Source organism: Chroicocephalus ridibundus, chromosome 20 (assembly GCF_963924245.1).
Source record: "Chroicocephalus ridibundus chromosome 20, bChrRid1.1, whole genome shotgun sequence".
In the NCBI taxonomy this organism is placed as follows: Eukaryota; Metazoa; Chordata; class Aves; order Charadriiformes; family Laridae; genus Chroicocephalus; species Chroicocephalus ridibundus.
This window is the reverse complement of record NC_086303.1, coordinates 2,011,510-2,029,937: the sequence shown is the minus strand read 5'-3', so window position 1 is coordinate 2,029,937 and position 18,428 is coordinate 2,011,510. Positions and strand designations below refer to the sequence as shown.

The 18,428-nt window shown below is 62.7% G+C and overlaps 1 long non-coding RNA gene across 1 annotated transcript; it reads right to left on the bottom strand.

Annotated features, from left to right (window-relative positions):
* Positions 1-15,526: 15,526 nt before the first annotated feature.
* On the bottom strand, positions 15,527-18,191 carry LOC134525607 (uncharacterized). The gene is made up of 3 exons (XR_010073815.1): positions 17,766-18,191; positions 17,528-17,645; positions 15,527-16,565 (listed from the first exon to the last, which is right to left on the bottom strand). It is a non-coding gene; the product is annotated as an uncharacterized LOC134525607 (long non-coding RNA).
* Positions 18,192-18,428: the final 237 nt, after the last annotated feature.

Sequence of the window (18,428 nt, the reverse complement as noted above, 5' to 3'; positions counted from 1 at the left end):
CGCACATGCACACGCACATGCACAGACGTGCACAGACACGCACAGGCACGCACAGACACGCACACACATGCACACACACATGACACACACATGCACATACACACACAACACGTGGACACACGCACACGTAAATACAAACACACATGCACATACACAACACATGGATGCACAAACACACACACGCGCATACACACATGACACATGCACGCACATGCAAACACACACACGACACACGCGCACATCAACATGCACATGCACGCCACATGCGTGCACACTCAGACATACACACACGTGTAAATGAAAGCACACATGCATGCACACGCGTACACACACGTGCACACACACATACTCATGCGCACACCTGCACAGACACGCATGACACACGCACACGCATACACACAGGCGCGACTACACACGGACATATGCACGCACTTGTGCACGCGTATAGGCACACACACGTATGTGCACACCCACGTAGGAACACACGTGCACACACGCATGCACAGACACACACATAAGTGCCTGCACACCCCTTGGCACACACGCGTATGTCCGCGCGTGCCCCTGCGCGCACACGCATATACGCACGTGTATGTACGTGCCAGGGACGGACACATATGCACACGGTATGTGCGTGCACGGGCCTTGGGACACGTGCACATGCACACACATGTACACACGCACACACGTACAAGCATGCACACCCCATAACACACACACCTGCATGCCCACGCATGTCCCCGGGCCGATGCGCACGCACACGTGTGCACATGCGTGCACATGCCAGGGCTGGTGCGCGCACACCCCTTGGAACGCGCGCGCGTGTGCACGGACACGCGGACACAGCGCTGGTGCCTGCACACGCGTACGTGCGTGCTCAGCCCCGGGGCACGCGTGCCCACCTGCACTCGCGCGGCGCACACGCAGCCCTGGGGCTCGCACAACACGTGTATACGCATGTCACTTCCGGGCACAGGCACCCCCTGCACACGCGCGCAGCCCCGGGGCTTGCACGCGTGCATATATGCGTGCACGCACACGTGGCACCACATGCGCACGCGTGCACGGCCCCCACACGTGCACACACACCATGCGTGCACACCCCCCCACCCCCCCACATGCACACGTGCATAAACTCCTACATGTGCACGCGCGCACACACACACACGTGTGCACACCTGTGTAAGCGTGCAGCTGTGTGTGCACAGCCCCCCCCCCCCGGGGTTACGTGTTTATACACGCGCACAAACCACAGATCCCCCCACCCCCGACACGCGCGGGTGTGCGCCCACAACCCCGCGTGCAGCACGCGCCAACACGTTTGCGTGCACGCATGTGTTCGCACGCACACGCCAACACACGCACACGCTTTTTGCCTTGCTCCTGTCCCGCGCCGGAGGTTCTCCTGCAGCAAATCCTGCGGGGGGGGGGGCGACAACCTCCCCCTGGGAGCACGGGGCGGGGGTGGATCCGTGTGCGTGGGACGCACGGATGGATCCTTGCCTGCAGGGATGGATCCGTTTGCACGGCTGTGCGTGGACGAGTCCGTGTGCATGGATGGATCCGTGTCCGCACGGGCAGAGCCACGTGGGCACAAGCAGATCCGTTTGCATGGGCGTGCGTGGATGGATCCGTGTGCACACGTGCGCAAGGATGGAGCCACGCGTGCATGGATGGAGCCACGTGTGCATGGATGGATCCCTGTGCGCACAAGCAGATCCATTTGCCTGGACATGCAGGGATGGATCCCTGCGTGCAGGGACAGATCCATGTGCACGGATGGATCGTGTGTGCATGGACCGATCCACGTGCGCACCCACGTGCATGGATGGAGCCACATGCGCGTGGATGGAGCCCCGTGTGCACAAGCAGATCCATTTGCACGGATGTGCATGGACAGGTTTGCGTGCGCACATGTGCATGGATGGATCCACGTGTGCCTGGATGGATCCACGGATGTGCAAGGAGATCCGTTTGCATGGGTGTGCATGGACAGATCCATGTGCCTGGATGGATCCACGTGTGCCTGGATGGATCCACGGATGTGCAAGGAGATCCGTTTGCATGGGTGTGCACAGATGGATCTGCATGTGCCTGGATGGATCCACGGATGTGCGAGCAGCTCCGTTTGCATGGGTGTACATGGACAGATCCGTGTGCATGGATGGATCCACATGTGCATGGATGGATCCACGGATGTGCAAGGAGAGCCGTTTGCATGGGTGTACATGGACAGATCCGTGTGCATGGATGGATCCACGGATGTGCAAGCAGCTCCGTTTGCATGGGTGTACATGGACAGATCCGTGTGCATGGATGGATCCACGTGTGCATGGATGGATCCACGGATGTGCAAGGAGAGCCATTTGCATGGGTGTGCATGGATGGATCCATGTGCATGGATGGATCTGCGTGTGCCTGGATGGATCCATGGATGTGCAAGGAGATCCATTTGCATGGGTGTGCATGGATGGATCCATGTGCATGGATGGATCCGCATGTGCCTGGATGGATCCATGGATGTGCAAGGAGATCCGTTTGCATGGGTGTACATGGACAGATCCCTGTGCATGGATGGATCCACGTGAGCATGGATGGATCCACGGATGTGCAAGGAGATCCGTTTGCATGGGTGTGCATGGACAGATCCGTGTGCATGGATGGATCCACGTGTGCATGGATGGATCCATGGATGTGCAAGGAGATCCGTTTGCATGGGTGTACATGGACAGATCCACGTGCATGGATGGATCCGCGTGTGCCTGGATGGATCCGTGTATGTGCAAGCAGCTCCGTGTGCGTGGACAGACCTGTGTGCACACGTGCGCATGGACGGCTCCATGGCTGCAGGGCTGGATCCATGGCTCCCAGGGCTGGATCCAAGCGTGCAGGGATGAATCCATGGCTCCAGGGCTGGATCCCCGTGTGCACAAGCGGCTCCGTTTGCACGGCTGTGCACGCACGCGGCCCCGAGCGCAGGGATGGAGCCCCCGGAGAAGGGAGTGCGGGAAGAGACCCGGCTGGGGACAGACTCGGGGACAGCAAAGCCACCGGCCTCGGGGCGCCGGCCGCGCAGAAAGCCCCATCCGTCCCCGCTCGGGGGATTTTCTGGTCGGCCGCCTGGTTGTTTGCAGGCAACTGGAAACAATTAGTTGCCGTGAGGCCAACTGTTGCCTTGCGAAGGCGTTCGTCACCCTCGCCAGCAGCAGAAAGCAAAATACTCCGTAAACACCGCTGGGTGCGAGCGACGGCCCCGGGGCTGCGGCCGTGACATGGGGACAGTGACAGCGGGGCCGCGTGTCGGTGACAGCCACCACATCCGAGTTTCGAGGAAGCGGCGGGCGGTATCTGCCGGCCCGGGGCGGAAACGCTGACCGAGTTTCACAAATTGCTGAAGGTTTTTCTCGGAGCTGAGAGAACCCCCAGGCAGCGGAGAACGGGGATCGGGGAGCCGGCGGGGGGAAACGACGGGGATTTGGGATTGGGGAGGAGCTGGGCACCATCCGGAGATGGGGACAACAGTGACAGGCCCCCAGTGGCATCGAATCCGCGTGGGTGCCCCATGTCCTTATCACCGGTGGCCCTTGGCAACCGCGCGCAGACAAACATCCCCGCTGAGGATGATGGGGACGGGGAGAGGAGGGGGGAGGAAGGACACCGGGGTTAAAAATGAACCGCACTCGCAAAATAACCCCCTTTCTCACCCCCGACGCCGAGAGGTTATCTTCATTTTCCGTGATGAAGCAGGAAAGCGGCACCCAGCAGTGGGAGGACGGCGGGGTGGGCACCCAAGGGACACAGCCGGGTGACAGCAGCCCGGCGGGGTGACTCACGGGGACCCCGTGCCAGCGCGTGAGGCCCTTTGACACCAGCTGAGGACCACGCTCCTTCTTATCTCCCGCGCACTCACACGCGCGGACACACACACCCCACCCCGGCCTCAACCTTCTTTTTAAGTGACCGGAAAAGTGTGACATCGCCAAGTCATGGGACAAGCGAGCGCGGGCAGGGGGACGGAGGGACAGCGGGACGGCACCGCGCTCGGGTTAATAATCCACCTCCGGTGTGGCGGAGCGGGGAGAGCAGCAGCCGCCTCTTTCTTTTTTTGGCAGGGAAGTGGCTTTTGCCCCTCCTCCCCTCCCAAACCTGCGAAATCCCTGAGTCACCGGTGGGGGGGGGGGGGGCAGAAATCGAGAGGACGTCGGGAGCGGCAGCGGGTGACAGCGGTGGCAGCACCCCACCCCCACCCCCACCCCCCCCCCCCCGTGCCCGCAAAATTTGGGGAGGCAAAATTTGAGGTGAGGCCGAGCCGGCTGTCCCTCTCCCAGTTGCAAACTGGGACCAGTGGCGCTGTTACCGCTCTGGTACTGGCCGGGGCCTGCTGCTGTCCCCATCTTCCTCGCACCCATATCCAAGGTTGTCACCCGGCGGGGGGAAAGGCAGGATGAGGTCATGGGGGTTCCTGGGCATCCCGGGGGCTTTCCCATGTCTGCTGGCCCTCGGCGCAGGGGGATGCGGGATGCAAGCAGAGGGGATGTGGGATACAGGCAGAGGGGATGCGGGATACAGGCAGAGGGGACACGGGATGCTCCCGGCTCCGAAAGGCCTGGAGCAGGTGCCGGTACCACCCCGTTTGCAGCCACATCTTCTCCCTGGCTGAGGTCAGAGCATCCCTGGATCCGCTCAGCGACGCTGCTCCGACAGCTTCCGCTTCAGCCATTCCCCCTCTTCCCATCCCCGGTGGGAGCAGAAACGCATCCCAACCCAATGCCTCATTTGGGGAGGATTTTTCGGGCCAGAAAGCACCGAAGAAGGGGTAAAACTTGCAAGACATCCAAATCCGCCCCCCCCCCGCCGCCAGCTGCATCAGGGGACCAGGCTTGGGCTGCAAACGGCCTCTGCGGAGAAAGTTATTTCCAGCAAGAAAGTCCTGCTTTTAATCAGTTCCTTCCCCGGTGATTCACCGCGGGGCCGGTGGCTGAGTCTGCCGGGCGCTGCAGCGGAGCCAGGATCGCGGTCCGTCCCCCCCCCCGCCCCGCCGCCAGCTTCCCAGCACGATCCGGGTTGGAGCGGTGTGTGCCCAGGCTGGAAATCCCCGTGGGAATAACCCGAGCCGGTTCCTTGAGGAGCGGAGGAATGAGGGTGGCGGGCGCTGCCCCCGGCTCGCTGCCAGCGGTGGGGACTCGAGATGTCACGAGCGGGCGGCAGGATGAGGATGGAGCCTTCATCCCGTAGCGAGCCCCTCGCTTCCTCCCCTCCGTCCCTCCCATCCCGCCTGCTCCGCACTGGGACACTCCGTCCTGCCCTGGACCCCCGCCCCCATCCAGCCCCCATCACCCCCGTGCTCGGGGTCCCCCCAACAGCAGCCCCCCCCTCCCCACAGGGTGGGCACCCATGGGAGGGGAGCGCTGGCCGGATCCGGTGGCTGTTGGTGGCCAGGCTGGGAGCGAGGGAACCGCAGGGTCAGGCTGTGTCCGGCGCCCGCGGAGAAAGTCCCTTTTTAGAGTTATCATAACCCGGGGTCCGGCCGGCCGTCCTTGACCGCGGAGGCTCCTCCGGGACGTGCCATCCCCCCCCGACCCGGGGCGCGCTGGGGGGTCCCCGGGCAGGGATAAAGCTCAGCCCCTTGGCTGGAGGAGGGGTCACCCGTGCCAGGGCCGCGTCCCAGGCGGTAAGGGGGGACAGAGGATGGGTTACGGCCCCACATGGGTCACCGGCGCGTCCCCAGCCTTCGGCCGGGGCTGAGTCACACCACGCTCTGGCTCCGCTCCTCCCTCCACCGAGGAATGTGGCTGGACATGGAGCCAAAAGCCTTCCCGGGCAGCTGCCCGCCGGCACCCACCGAAGCCGGAGGGGAGGACAAAGGGGGGGGCAGGAGGTGCCACCGGCAGCCCCTCGGCTGCAGCGGTTTTGGGCTGGCGGCAGGAGGCTGCCCACCCCGCAGCATCTCCATGTGCTCCGTGGGACTGCACCCATGGGTGCTCAGGGCTCCCCAGCACCCCCAGTATACCCTGAACCAATGTGCTGGGGAGGGGGTGGGGGTGTCACAAGCCCCCCCAGTGTGCCCCATCCCCTCCTCAGCCCCACACAGGGATTTCGCACCGGTTTGGCATCACCGGGTGCCCATGGCATGGTGCCATGTGGGTGCAGCCCGGTACCCCCCGGCTCAGCCCGGCTGGAGCCAAGAGGGCGCTGACCCCCGGGGGGGTGTCCCGGGGGCTGCGCCGGGAGCAGCTGGGCACAGGTGGGGGCCGGCGGCCGAGCGGCGGCGGGGAGAGCGTGGCTCCGCGCCAGGACCGGGGGCAGGATGGGCAAAGGGCTTGGGAACGCTCCAGGGAAGCCCAGCCTTGGCGCCACAGTGGGGGGAGACCCTTCCCGGGAGGGCTGGGGGGGGGGTCCCTGCGTGTCACCGGGGTCAGGCACGAGCTCCTGGGATGCCACCGCCCTCGATCTGCCGTGATGGATGGAGACAGCATCATCCCTGACCTCGGCACGTGTCCCAGTGGCTAAATCCCTCCTTTGCCCCCCAAATTGGGCGCCTGCACCCAACGCGGGTCCGGCCACAGGCCAAGGGGGTGGCACCCCTCTGCCACCCACAAACGGCGGGGTGTGAAGAGGGTGTTTCGAGCCGCTGAGCCCGAGCGAAGGAGGAGACGCTGCTGGGGCGTCTCGAGGAGGGTCCGGAGCCGCCTGGGGCCACAAACAGAGGCGGCGTTTGTCCTCCCCGCCGGGGCCGGTTGTTTATCCGCAGCCGGAGCTGTTGACATCAGCCACTGGCCCCGATCTCCGCCACGGACGGACACACACACGCGCAAGGCCCCGTCCCCGCGTCCCCAGGTGCCACCGGGGAAGGAGGAGGGGGGCGAGGGGACGGCGCGGGGTGTGCGAGAGCCCCGGCTGAGTCACGGCCTCATCCTGCTCCACACCCAGCAGCCGTCCCGCCGCCCCCCCCCGCCCCCAGCGCAGGATCCCTCCCCGGGACCCACACCCCCCCTTTCCCTGCTTGCATCCTGGGAATCCAGGGGGACCCCCCCACCCAAGGGGACATTCCTGCCAGACAAAGTGACACCCTGGGGGTCACGCACTGGACACCGGGTGCTGTGGGGCTCAGCTTCTCCCCCCAGTGCAGAATCCCTTCCTGGGAGCCGCACCCCCCCTTTCCCTGCTCGCATCCTGGGAATCCGGGGGGACCCCCCCACACCCCAAGGGGACATCCCTGCCAGCCAAGGTGACACCCTGGTGGGACAAGGATTCATCCCCAGGTGCTGTGGGGCTCAGCTGCCCACCCCCCCCGGGGGAAGATCCCTCCCCAGGAGTCACACCCCCCCTTTCCCTGCTCGCATCCTGGGAATCCGGGGGGACCCCCCACCCCTAGGGGACATCCCTGCCAGCCAAAGTGACACCCTGGGGGGACAAGGATTCATCCCCAGGGGCTGTGGGGCTCAAGCCCCCATCATCTTCCTCGCCATGGACAGAGGGAGACCAAGAGAAGTGCCTGTGGGACCAGCTGGGTGGATGCAGGGATGGATGCAGGGATGGATGCAGGGATGGATGGACAGGGGGCTGGACAGACAGACAGACAGACCGACCATCACCCTCCAGACCCCCTGCAACGTGCAAAACCCCATCATTTTATTCCCCAACGCCAACCCCCATCCCCGAGGGGGGCGACGGGGGGGCTGCCCCGTCCCCAAGCGGGGCTCAGTCCCCGGGGGAGAGCCCCACAGCGGGGACAGGGGGGACACACACCACACGAAGGGCCCCGCTCGCCACGGAAGGAGCCCTCGCCTCCCGAAAGGAAGCGGCTCCTGCCAGGAATTCGAGGCATTACTCAGCTCGCCCGCCTCGGATCAGCTGTTTGGCCGCGCGGAGCCTGTTTTTCATTAACAGACAGAGGTTTTAACACCCTAAAACTGCCCCCTCCCTCCTGCCCGCGGCTCTGGGGTGGCCCCCCGAGAGCCCGAGCCCTACCTGGGGGCACGGGATGCCGACGGCAGGTCGAGGAAAGCCGGTGGCAATTTAGCCCTAACGAGCCTCAGCCGTGAGAGCTCCACGTGGCTCCGCGCCTGGATCCGGCCCTTTTCCATGGAAAGATGCAATTTGGGTGGCTTTTTGGCGGGATCGCGGTGCTGGGGGAGCTGCCGGTGCCGGGTTTGCCGATGCCGCCGCACACGCGTGCTGCGAGCCCAGCTGCGCTGGCAGCCCGCTGCCCAAGCGGTTCATTTTGGGCGGAAAACGGGAGATTCGGACCCTCCGCGACGGCCAGCGGGGGCAAAAGCGGCAATAATGGGGCGAATGGGAGTTTCGGGGCGTTGCGAAAAATCTCTCCGGCCTCACACTTCTCCAGCCAAACTCCGCACATGGAAAGGGTCTGGAATCCACTCGGGGTTTATTAAAAGCGTCGTTTGGGCTGCGGGAAAGCAAACAAATGCCTTACAAATGGCAGCTCCAACCCCCCGCCATCCAGGCAACCCAGGTCCGGCGTCACCAGAGGGAACGCGGCAGGACCGAGCACAACCGGCATCTCTCGGTGAAAAGCCGCCGGCTGGCGAGCGTGTCCCGTTCCCAACGCTCCCACGCTCCTCGGCCAGCGCCGAGGCTAAATCCGGCCTTTCCCATCTCCCAGCTGGCCGAGATGCTCCTGCCTCCATCCCAGCGGCCTCGGCTTCCCTCCCAGGGAATATTTTCCTATCCCGACGCCTTCACCCTTTTCCCCATCCTCTTCCCCCCACCCATCGCAACCTCCATCCCCGTTCCCAGAGCGGAGCCGAGCAGCCCCCCAGCCGTGGGGCCGACCGGCTCCAGCTGTTTGCACGTGGTCGGAGACTCTGATTTTGATGCATTTGCGTTTGTTTTTTTTTCCCCGAGGAAAACTAATTGTTCTTTGAGCAGGTGAATTGTTTCCCCGCTCCGCCAGGCAGCAAACACCCCATCCCGCCCCAGGGAGCATCAGCTGAGCTGCGGGTGCCAGGGTTGGGGGGGGGGTTCAAGCAGAGCTGGGAAACGGGGCGCTCACGCAGGGATACAATCACAGAATGGTTCAGGTTGGGAGGGACCTAAAAGATCATCTCGTTCCAACCCCCCCTGCCCTGGGCAGGGACACCTCCCACCAGCCCAGGTTGCTCCAAGCCCCGTCCAACCTGGCCTTGAACCCCTCCAGGGATGGGGCAGCCACAGCTTCTCTGGGCAACCTGGGCCAGGGGCTTGCCCCCCCTCCCAGCCAAGAATTCCTTCCTCAGATCCCATCTCAATCTCCCCTCTTCCAGTGTAAAACCCTTCCCTCTCATCCCACGGCTCCCCTCCCTGATAAATGCAGCAAAGCTGGTCAAAAATAAGGTCCCACAGGAGGTTTTTTTGGGGGGGGGGGGCTGCAGGTCATGCTTAGAGGGGGAAGATGCTTCAGGGTGCCTGCCCCCCCCCCGCCTCCCGGCCGATAGCACCGCGTGTGCCCGGCTGCCGAGTCCGTGCACCTTCGCCAAGAGCGTTGTATCATCCCCGGGACACAAACAACCTTCAGCCGCCACCAGAAAAACACAGGCTGATGCATCTTGGCACGCGTTGCTGCGCCTCCACCCATCCTCCCGCCCCGGCAGCCCTCCGGCCCCCCCCGGGACCGCCGGCAAAAAACGGCCCCCACAGCCCCTCCGAAAGCCCGCGGAGCAACAAGCTGTCGCAACGGGGCGGGAGGAAACGGCACCCGGCGAGGCTGAAGAGCACGAAACCGCGATAGGGAACCTGCAAAGGCGCTTGCGGCCCTGGAGAGCGGGTGATGCTCGTGGGGGGGCCCCTGGCCTGGACCCCGAGTTTGGGTCACCTTCCATGTCTTTGCATGGGGAGGATGCGGGATGAGGGGCCAGGATGCAGGACCCTGAGTGCCTCCAATCCCAGAGAGAGTCGGCAGCCTCCGAAATGATCCCTCCCATCCCAAGCAACGGGATGGACCAAGGATCCTCAAGGATCTTGGAAAGGCTTACATTTAGGGACTGAGGTGAGCCAGGCAAGTCCCAACCTCAACAAGGAGACCCAGGCATGAGCTGGGGCTCATCCATCCCCAAACTCGCTCCCGGCCGTGGGGAAGGGGCTCCACATCGCTCCCCCGGCCCGGCGATGCCGTGGGGCCAGTCTGGTGCTGCCGCATCCCCCCGCCTCGGCGCTCGTCATGAAGTATCTTCCAGCGGAATTCCATCCCGCCGGCCGCTGCTGTCGCATCTGGAGGCCGGTGCGGTCTGCTCCCTCGCCGAGCTTCATTTCCAAGCAACCACGAGAGTTTTCCATCCTCTTTTGATTAGCGGGTGGTTCCCGCCCCACAGCCCTCCGCCAGTTTGCCCCGAGCGGGGGCCAGCAGCCCCACGCTCAGCCAGGGACCTGGGCCATGATGTCCCCAGAGGTCCCCAAGAATCCCTGAGCTGTTAAAATTCATGATGACCCCCCCCCCACGCCTCCCTCCCAGTATGGCTGTGCCATTGGCTGGGGAGGGAGCCCAGCTCCCAGTGGCTCTGCTGGGGGACGTGGTGGCACGGCCGTGGGGACCTGCCTTCTGCCGGCAAGCGGTCCCGCTTCCCAGAAAACAGCCCCAAAATGGGAATCAGCAGCCGAGGAAAGGGGAGCTGCCCCACGTTCTCCCATCCAAGGGTTCCACGGCCGCGCTGGAGCCCGCACTGGTCTCTCATGCCCGGCCAGAACACCAGGGCTTTGCTCAGCGCGGTGCTGGTGGCACCGCTCCATAGCCCACTGACTGTCCCCAAGGGTGGGGGACCCCCTGGGTGCCCCCGTCACCCCTCCCCGGGGAGCACCCAGCTGCAAAGAGGATGCGCTGTCCCCCATCCATGCTCCCCGATGGGTGGGATAAATCCCTCCGGGAGCTCCTGGAGCTCAGGTCCCGGCCACCCAACAGGTCCCCCCTGCTGTCCCCAGGTCCCCAAGCCCTCCCTGGGCCCCGTCCCCGCTCACGGCGCTGCAGCAGCAGCGGCTCGGCCACATCTGGGGCTGATTTTCCATGTAAAGCCACATTGGCCTCTGGGATGCAGAAGCCGCTGCGGAAAAGCCCGCGGGAGCGAAGGGAAGAGCCCGAGGGCTGGCTCAGGATGTGGTCGCTTGACCAGGGGGACAGTGGAAGTTGGGGGGTGGGGGGGGCAGAGGGGTGAGTGCTGCTGGATGGGGGCAGGGGGGGGCCGAAACCTCCCCCCGCCGCTCGCCCGGACCCCGCCAAGAACAGTCTCGTCGTGGCCCTGGGGATGGGATTACGCCGAGCTGGAAGCACGTCCTGCCGCGAGCCCAGGCGCTCCATGACCTCACCACCACGTGCCTCCGACGAGGAAGGAAAAGAGGAAACTTATCTTTTCTTTTTTTTTTTTTTTTTTTTTTTAAAAAAAAAAAAAAAATAACCTTTGCCCGAACTTTTTCCTGGGAGGGAGAGCGTGACCCAGGGCCGGCACCACTCACCCTGCCCACGACAGCGAGCGTCACCCCGGGGTGACGGCGAACCCCTCCCAGTCCCACGCGCTGCTCCCGCATCCCCGGCCCACGGGGACGGACGCGGGGACATCACTCCCAGCCACGCTGGAGCTGCCACCCACCTCCCTCCCCACAACCCCACCGCTGCCCCGTCCCAGGGGCGCAGCCACCCCGCGGGGCCACCCTAGGACAGGGTTGTCACCGTGCACTATGGGTGCTGCATCCCCCCCCACACACCCCCCCCCTTGCACACCCTCGCCGCATGTAGAGGAAAGCTCGAGCTTCGCAACGCAGCGGCCGGCGTTGGGAAACGAAGCCGGAGGAAGGAAGTTGTGCCCGGGCTAATAAAGACATCGAAACCGTTTGTGGTTTCCGCGTGGCTCGCGTCCTCCTTCTCCCACCTCCTCCCCCACTGGTGTCCCCCGGGGCTCAGTTCAGCCCCCCTCCACCCCAAATCCCCATCCCACCCCAGGGGCTGGCGCTGGAGCCCCCCCGGCTGCGGGAAGGGAAACTCCGATTAAAAAAAAAAGAAAAAAAAGAGAAGGAAAATATTCCTTCCTCCCGGTGATCGCGGCACAGAGCCCACGTCCATCCCCAGGGACGGCGAAATTACACCTGGCCGCAGCAGGGAGCTGGGCAGGATACGGAGGGGCGACACCTCGGTTATCCCGAGCTGCTGGAAAGGCAGCAGGAAAGCAGGACACCGGCCGGGATCGGCTCCCTGGGAAAAACCCCCAAACGGCTGGGAGCTGCTAATTCCCCCTCCAGCGCCAGGTCTCTTGGCTGGGATGGTCCTGGGCTGGTTTGGCTTCGCTTCGGCCCTTCCCCTCGCAGCCGAGGCTCGGCGTCACCGCGAGGTACCCGACCCCAAAAGCGGCACCTTCGCTTCGGGACGGGAGGGGAAAAAAAAAAAAAAGAGTCAAATCCCAGGAAAGCAGCTGGAGCCACAGCTGCCCCGTGACCCCCCCAGCACGGAAAAATGAAACTAGAGCCGCTCATGGGCTGAAATCTCCTTTTTTTTTTTCGGATGGGAATAAACCTGGTGCAGCACCCAAAGCCACAGGAACTCCCCCCCTGCCCCCCGATTTCAGGGCAGGAGGATCACCTCCAGGCTACGGATTTAAGAAGAAATAAAGCTTAATCCCTACCTACAAGGGTGCAGACGGAGCTGCCGGCTCCTCTTTGCATGGCGCCTGGCACCGGGAGCGAGCAGGACCTGAGCTGCTATCGCGCCAGGGAGAAAACGGATTGGGATTGGGATTGGGATGAGCAGAAGCCAAGAGCATCCATCCCTCCAAAACCCTTTTCCTGTGTCAGGGAGGCAAATTTATCCCCCCCCCCCCCACACACACACCCCCAGCGTCAGGACCAACACTCGGCAGCTGGTTTCTATCAGCTCCCAGGGCTCACCTGGCCCAGGGGGGGCCGTGCAGGATGTGGCCAAGCATCGGCCAAGCAGGTTTTTTTCCCTTTTTTTCCCCTATTTTTCCCCTTGGAAAAGGAAAAGCGGATCCGGGTTTGCTGCAGGGCCAAGCACAGGGTTCTTTCCTGGGGCAAAGCAGAGGAAGGAGGACCCTGGGGGGGGAGCAAGGAACTCAGCCTCCCTCCCCACGACGGCACCGCGTCTTCCACCGCCTTCCCGTGGGCCGGGGGCCGGGGCTGCGCAGGCAGGACCACCGCTGTCACGGGGCAGGATGCGTCCCCCGGAGGGGCTGGCTTTGGGGGTGTCCGGGTGGATGCTTCGCATGCCGGAGGCACAGCTCACACACACACCCCCCCCACCCCCAGGATGTTTTTGGGCTGTTTTCTCCCCTGATCTTCACACATTCCAGCCAGGCTCGGCTGCTGAGTCACGCTTGGCTGGGCGGAGGGACAAGGGACCTGCCAGGGGACAAGGGACCTTCCCACCGCCTGCCCCCTTCCACGAGGAGACACTCATCGAAATCGCTCCTGGGATGAAAAGCACCCAGCACCCTCATCCCCCGGGCACCTTCATCCCCAGGGCACCCGCGATAATGGGGTACCCACACCTCTGGGCCACCCTCACCTCCCTGGCACCCTTTGTTATGGAGCACCCACACGAACAGGGCACCCGCACCTCCAGGGCACCCTTAGTAATGGGGCGGACACGTTAATAGGGGACTGTCACCTCTGGGGTGCCCTCATCTCCAAAGCACCCTTATTTATGGGGTATCCACCTCTCTGGGGCACCCTCAGCCATGGGGCACCCACACCTCCACGGCACCCTCAGCAATGGGACACCCACATGAACAGGGCACCCGCACCTCCAGGGCACCCTTAGTAATGGGGCAGACACGTTAATGGGGGACTGTCACCTCTGGGGTGCCCTCATCTCCAAAGCACCCTTATTTATGGGGTACCTTGACCTCTGGGGCACCCTCAGCCATGGGGCACCCACATGAATGGGGCGCCAGCATATCTGGGACACCCTTGTTAACGGGGCACCCACCATCTCAGGGCATCCTTGTTAATGGGGAAACCACATTAACAGGGGACTGTCACCTCTGGGGTGCCCTCATTGCCAAAACACCCTTATTTATGGGGTATCCACCTCTCTGGGGCACCCTGACCTCTGGGGCACCCACACCTCCATGGCACCCTCAGCAATGGGACACCCACACGAACAGGGCACCCGCACCTCCAGGGCACCCTTAGTAATGGGGCATTCACGTTAATGGGGGACTGTCACCTCTGGGGTGCCCTCATCTCCAAAGCACCCTTATTTATGGGGTACCCTGACCTCTGGGGCACCCTCAGCCATGGGGCACCCACATGAATGGGGCGCCAGCATATCTGGGACACCCTCGTTAACGGGGCACCCACCATCTCAGGGCATCCTTGTTAATGGGGAAACCACATTAACAGGGGACTGTCACCTCTGGGGTGCCCTCATTGCCAAAACGCCCTTATTTATGGGGTATCCACCTCTCTGGGGCACCCTGACCTCTGGGGCACCCACACCTCCACGGCACGCTCAGCAATGGGACACCCACACGAACAGGGCACCCGCACCTCCAGGGCACCCTTAGTAATGGGGCGGACACGTTAATGGGGGACTGTCACCTCTGGGGTGCCCTCATCTCCAAAGCACCCTTATTTATGGGGTACCCTGACCTCTGGGGCACCCTCAGCCATGGGGCACCCACATGAATGGGGCGCCAGCATATCTGGGACACCCTCGTTAACGGGGCACCCACCATCTCAGGGCATCCTTGTTAATGGGGCAGACACATTAACAGGGGACCCTCACCTCTCGGGTGCCCTTGTCTCCATGGTGCCCTCATTAATGGGGCACCCGCACTAATAGGGCACCACCATCATCTCCGGGACACCCTCAAATCAAGCCCCCCCCCCCCCGACCATTTCACGGGCAGCAGCATCTCTGGGGCACCCTTATTAATTGAGAACCCACATTAATGGGGCAACCTCATCTCCCGGGCACCAGTATTAACTGGGCACCCCTCGTTATGCGACATCCTCCCCTCCAGGGCGCCCACCCTTTCCAGAGCATCCCCCCCCCCCCAACCTCCACGCTCCCCCCCGTGCCCTGTTTCGGCAGCCCCACGGGTGCTGCATCCCTGTGGAGCATCCCCTGGGCATCGGGGCTGGGTACCCCCATGGGTACCCCAAAGTCAGCGGGAGCACCCAGGGGCCGGGGAGCATCCATCGCCCCTCTGCCCCCGGATCGTGTGAGCCTCTCCGGGCCTGGCTTTGTGCTTACAGAGCCGGAAACCAGCTGCCGTGGTTTGGAAAAAAAGAGGAAAATTTGAGTTTTCCTCCTCCGTAGGAATGAGATTGGGGGAAGGAGAAGTGGCTCTGGGTCCTGGGCAGCCCCAAGGAGCCACCGCTTGACTTTCCCCCCGGAGTATTTGGGGAAGGATTTTATTTAGCTGATACAAATTATATTTGGGGCACTTTTTATTCCGGTTTCCTCCCGGCAACGGGCCGAGATGAGTCAGAAATCCAAAATAAAAGAAAAATAAATTTAAAAATAAAGGGAAGTAAAGGCGAAACTCCCACCCTTCTTGCAAATAATAACGGCGCAGCTTGTGCCGGAGCTGCCGGATGGAGCTGCGGAGGCTGGAACCAGCGCAGGCACCCCGAGCGCTGGATGGTGTCCTGGGCCAGATCCTGCAGGATTTTGGGGTGCTGGAATCACCGGCTCACAGCCAGCTTATGCTGGGCTGCGTTCCCTGCTCCGTACCCCCGCGTCAGGCATCGAGCGTCGCTCCTCGGGCGGAAAAACCCCGCGCCGGCCTTGAGCGCCGAGTAGGATTTTGGCAGGGTGATGGGTTTACTCAGGCTGGAAAGGAGCCGGCCCTTTCCCGGGAGCGGGAGAGGAGATTTAACCCCTCCAGCCACCTCCATTCCCCCTCGCTGTGCCCGTCCCACCGCGCTGGCTGGGGCCTGGAGGTGACACCGGTGTGTCCCTCCTCACTGCAACGCAACCGGTGGCTTTCCATGCCCTGAAAATTTGGGGCCGGGAAGGGTGGTCCAGGCGGGTATTTGAAAATAAGCAGCCATGGTTTGGCCAGACACCCTGCCCGGCGCTGCCGTGGTGCTTCTCGTCCTCGCCGCGGCCGCAAATCCCCGCCGTCCTTCCCAAGGGTTTTGCCAAATATGACCCCAAAGCGGCGACGGGGCCGGGGAAGGGGCCGGGGTGGCTGCAGACCCCCTCCTGTCCCAGCAGCTGGTTCCTCTGCCAGCGCCTGGGTCATGCCTTTCGCCAGCTCCTTAATTAACCAACATCATCAAAACGCCTTCTGGGTTGGAGCGGTGCCGGCCCCGCGGGCTGTGCGGCACCGGCGAGCATCGATGTTGTTTACAGCCGGAAAAAAAAAAAAAAAAACCCACCCCGCAACAGCCTTCGGTGACGGGTTTTGGCAGGAACGATGGCCTTACTCAGGCTGGAAAGGAGCCGGCTCTTCCCGGGAGCGGAGCTTTAACCCCTCCGGCGAGCTAGGCTCCATCGCAAATTCATCTTCCCCAGCTCCTTACTCTTGGGGCACCTTTGGGTGCTGGTGGGTGCAGAGCCCCCCGCGCCGTTCCGAAATCCCCGTTTCTGCTCTGCCGGACCGTGTATCTCCATCCTCCCGGAGCAGCCAGATGAAAAGTCAAAAAAAAAAAGGGAGAAAGTTATAAATAACCCAAATAAATAGCCCAAAAAACCCCAGCTGCAAGGGCGACGGCGAGGACGGAGCCCCGTGGAGCATCCCTTCGGGGATCCGAGCCGCCGCGGAGCGGGGCTTTCCCCTCCCTCTGCCCCACACCGCCCCATGGTCCCGGGGATCTTTGCCGTCTGCGCTCTCGATGTCTGGGTTTGCACCACCCGGGAAGCTAGAAGCTGCTTTGTTATTTTATTTCATTTAACTACAAGCTGACATTTTCAAGCAAGTGCCTGATTTCAAGCATCTGGAGCCAGACCTGGTCCCTTTTTACGGGCTGGGGTGTCCATGAGCCTGAACCATCCCAGCTGCCGCCCTGGGCTCGGCCCTTCTCCGTGGCCTCCTGCTGAGCATCCTGCCCCACCGCTCCGTCCCTCACCTGGAGGGACCTGAATCCCAGCTCCTCCATTGACATCTCCAGCTGCCAGACCCCGAGATGGCGCAGAGACACTCAGCTCCCTCCTGTCCCATAGACCAGCCTTGGCCAAGGCGTCTCCGACCACACCGGTGAAGACCAGGGAGGTCTAAGTCTGCAGGCACCAGCTCAGACCCACCACATCCCTCCAGGACCGTCTACGCCCCATATAAGCAACGACACAGCTCGCTCTGTGACCCCAGGAAGCTGCTGGTGGCATCTCAGGAGGCGTCAGCATCTCCCAGCTTCATGGTCCTTGGCCTTTGTCTCTTCCCTGTCCCTCAAAAGCCACTTTGGAGGCTGAACTGAGCACCGGGAGATGCTCACGTGGCAAAAATCCCCCCCCAGGGAACGCAGAGCCCCTTTGCCTTTGGCAGCTCCTCTCCTCAGCTCCACCGGCTTCTCCAGCCCTTGCTGGAGAACCCTGGGGACTCGTAGGGATGAGTTTATTTCAAACCCATCGGTGAATCACCTGGGTTTGCTAATTCCCTTGCCTTTGCCACATCCATCAGCGACACGGCCACCGGACACCTTCCAAACCGGGAGAAAAAGGCATTGGCTTTCGGTTGGATTCACGCTGAAGACACCGCCTGGGCTGGCAGATAAAAGAGACCAGCGACATCCCAATAAAAAAAAGAAGGAGTGAGCGCCCAAGCCTTCAGAGATTGGGATACTTTTCTCCAGAAGCTTACGTAGAGCAATTTTCGGACCTGATCACCCCCTCGCCGGCCGGCAAATGGTCTCGGATGCTCATGGCATTCAGGCACACGTCCCTCCTGGTGTCCAGCAGAAGCTGCAACTGGGCTGAAGAGGACAAGGGGAGCCGATGGTTTCTCCTCCCTGGCCAGCTGCCCATGGGAGCCAAGGAATAAGGAAGGTCAAACATTTTCCATCCCGAGTATTTATCGATGGAATGTCATTTTCTGGCAGGAAACAGTTGCCTTTCGGGGGATAAAACCAGCCGTTTGCGTCCCAGCAAGGCCCAGCTGTGTTGGTCTGAAAGCGGCACTGGGTGACTTGGGGCACCCGGGACTCCTGTCCCATGTGTCCCGTGGGATCAGGGACCGTGGACAAGTGTGGGAGATGCCACCTGATAGCAAGAGTAGGAGCTGGGATTTCCCATAAAACGCCCCGTAGTGCTCCTCACCCTGCCCCAGTTCCCCCCTTCCCGGCTCTGTGCCCTTTCGCAACCACCTTTTACCCAGCTTCTCCCACCCCCGAGGGTGGGAAGGACCCAAGACGCCCCGTTGAGGACACATCCGATGACGGGCGAGGAGGAACCCACCCCATCCGATGCCCTGGGAACCACTTGCCGTGGGCTTCCCCCACCCACCTCACGCCCCGTCTCCCACCGCCCCACGCAGCCGGCGTCT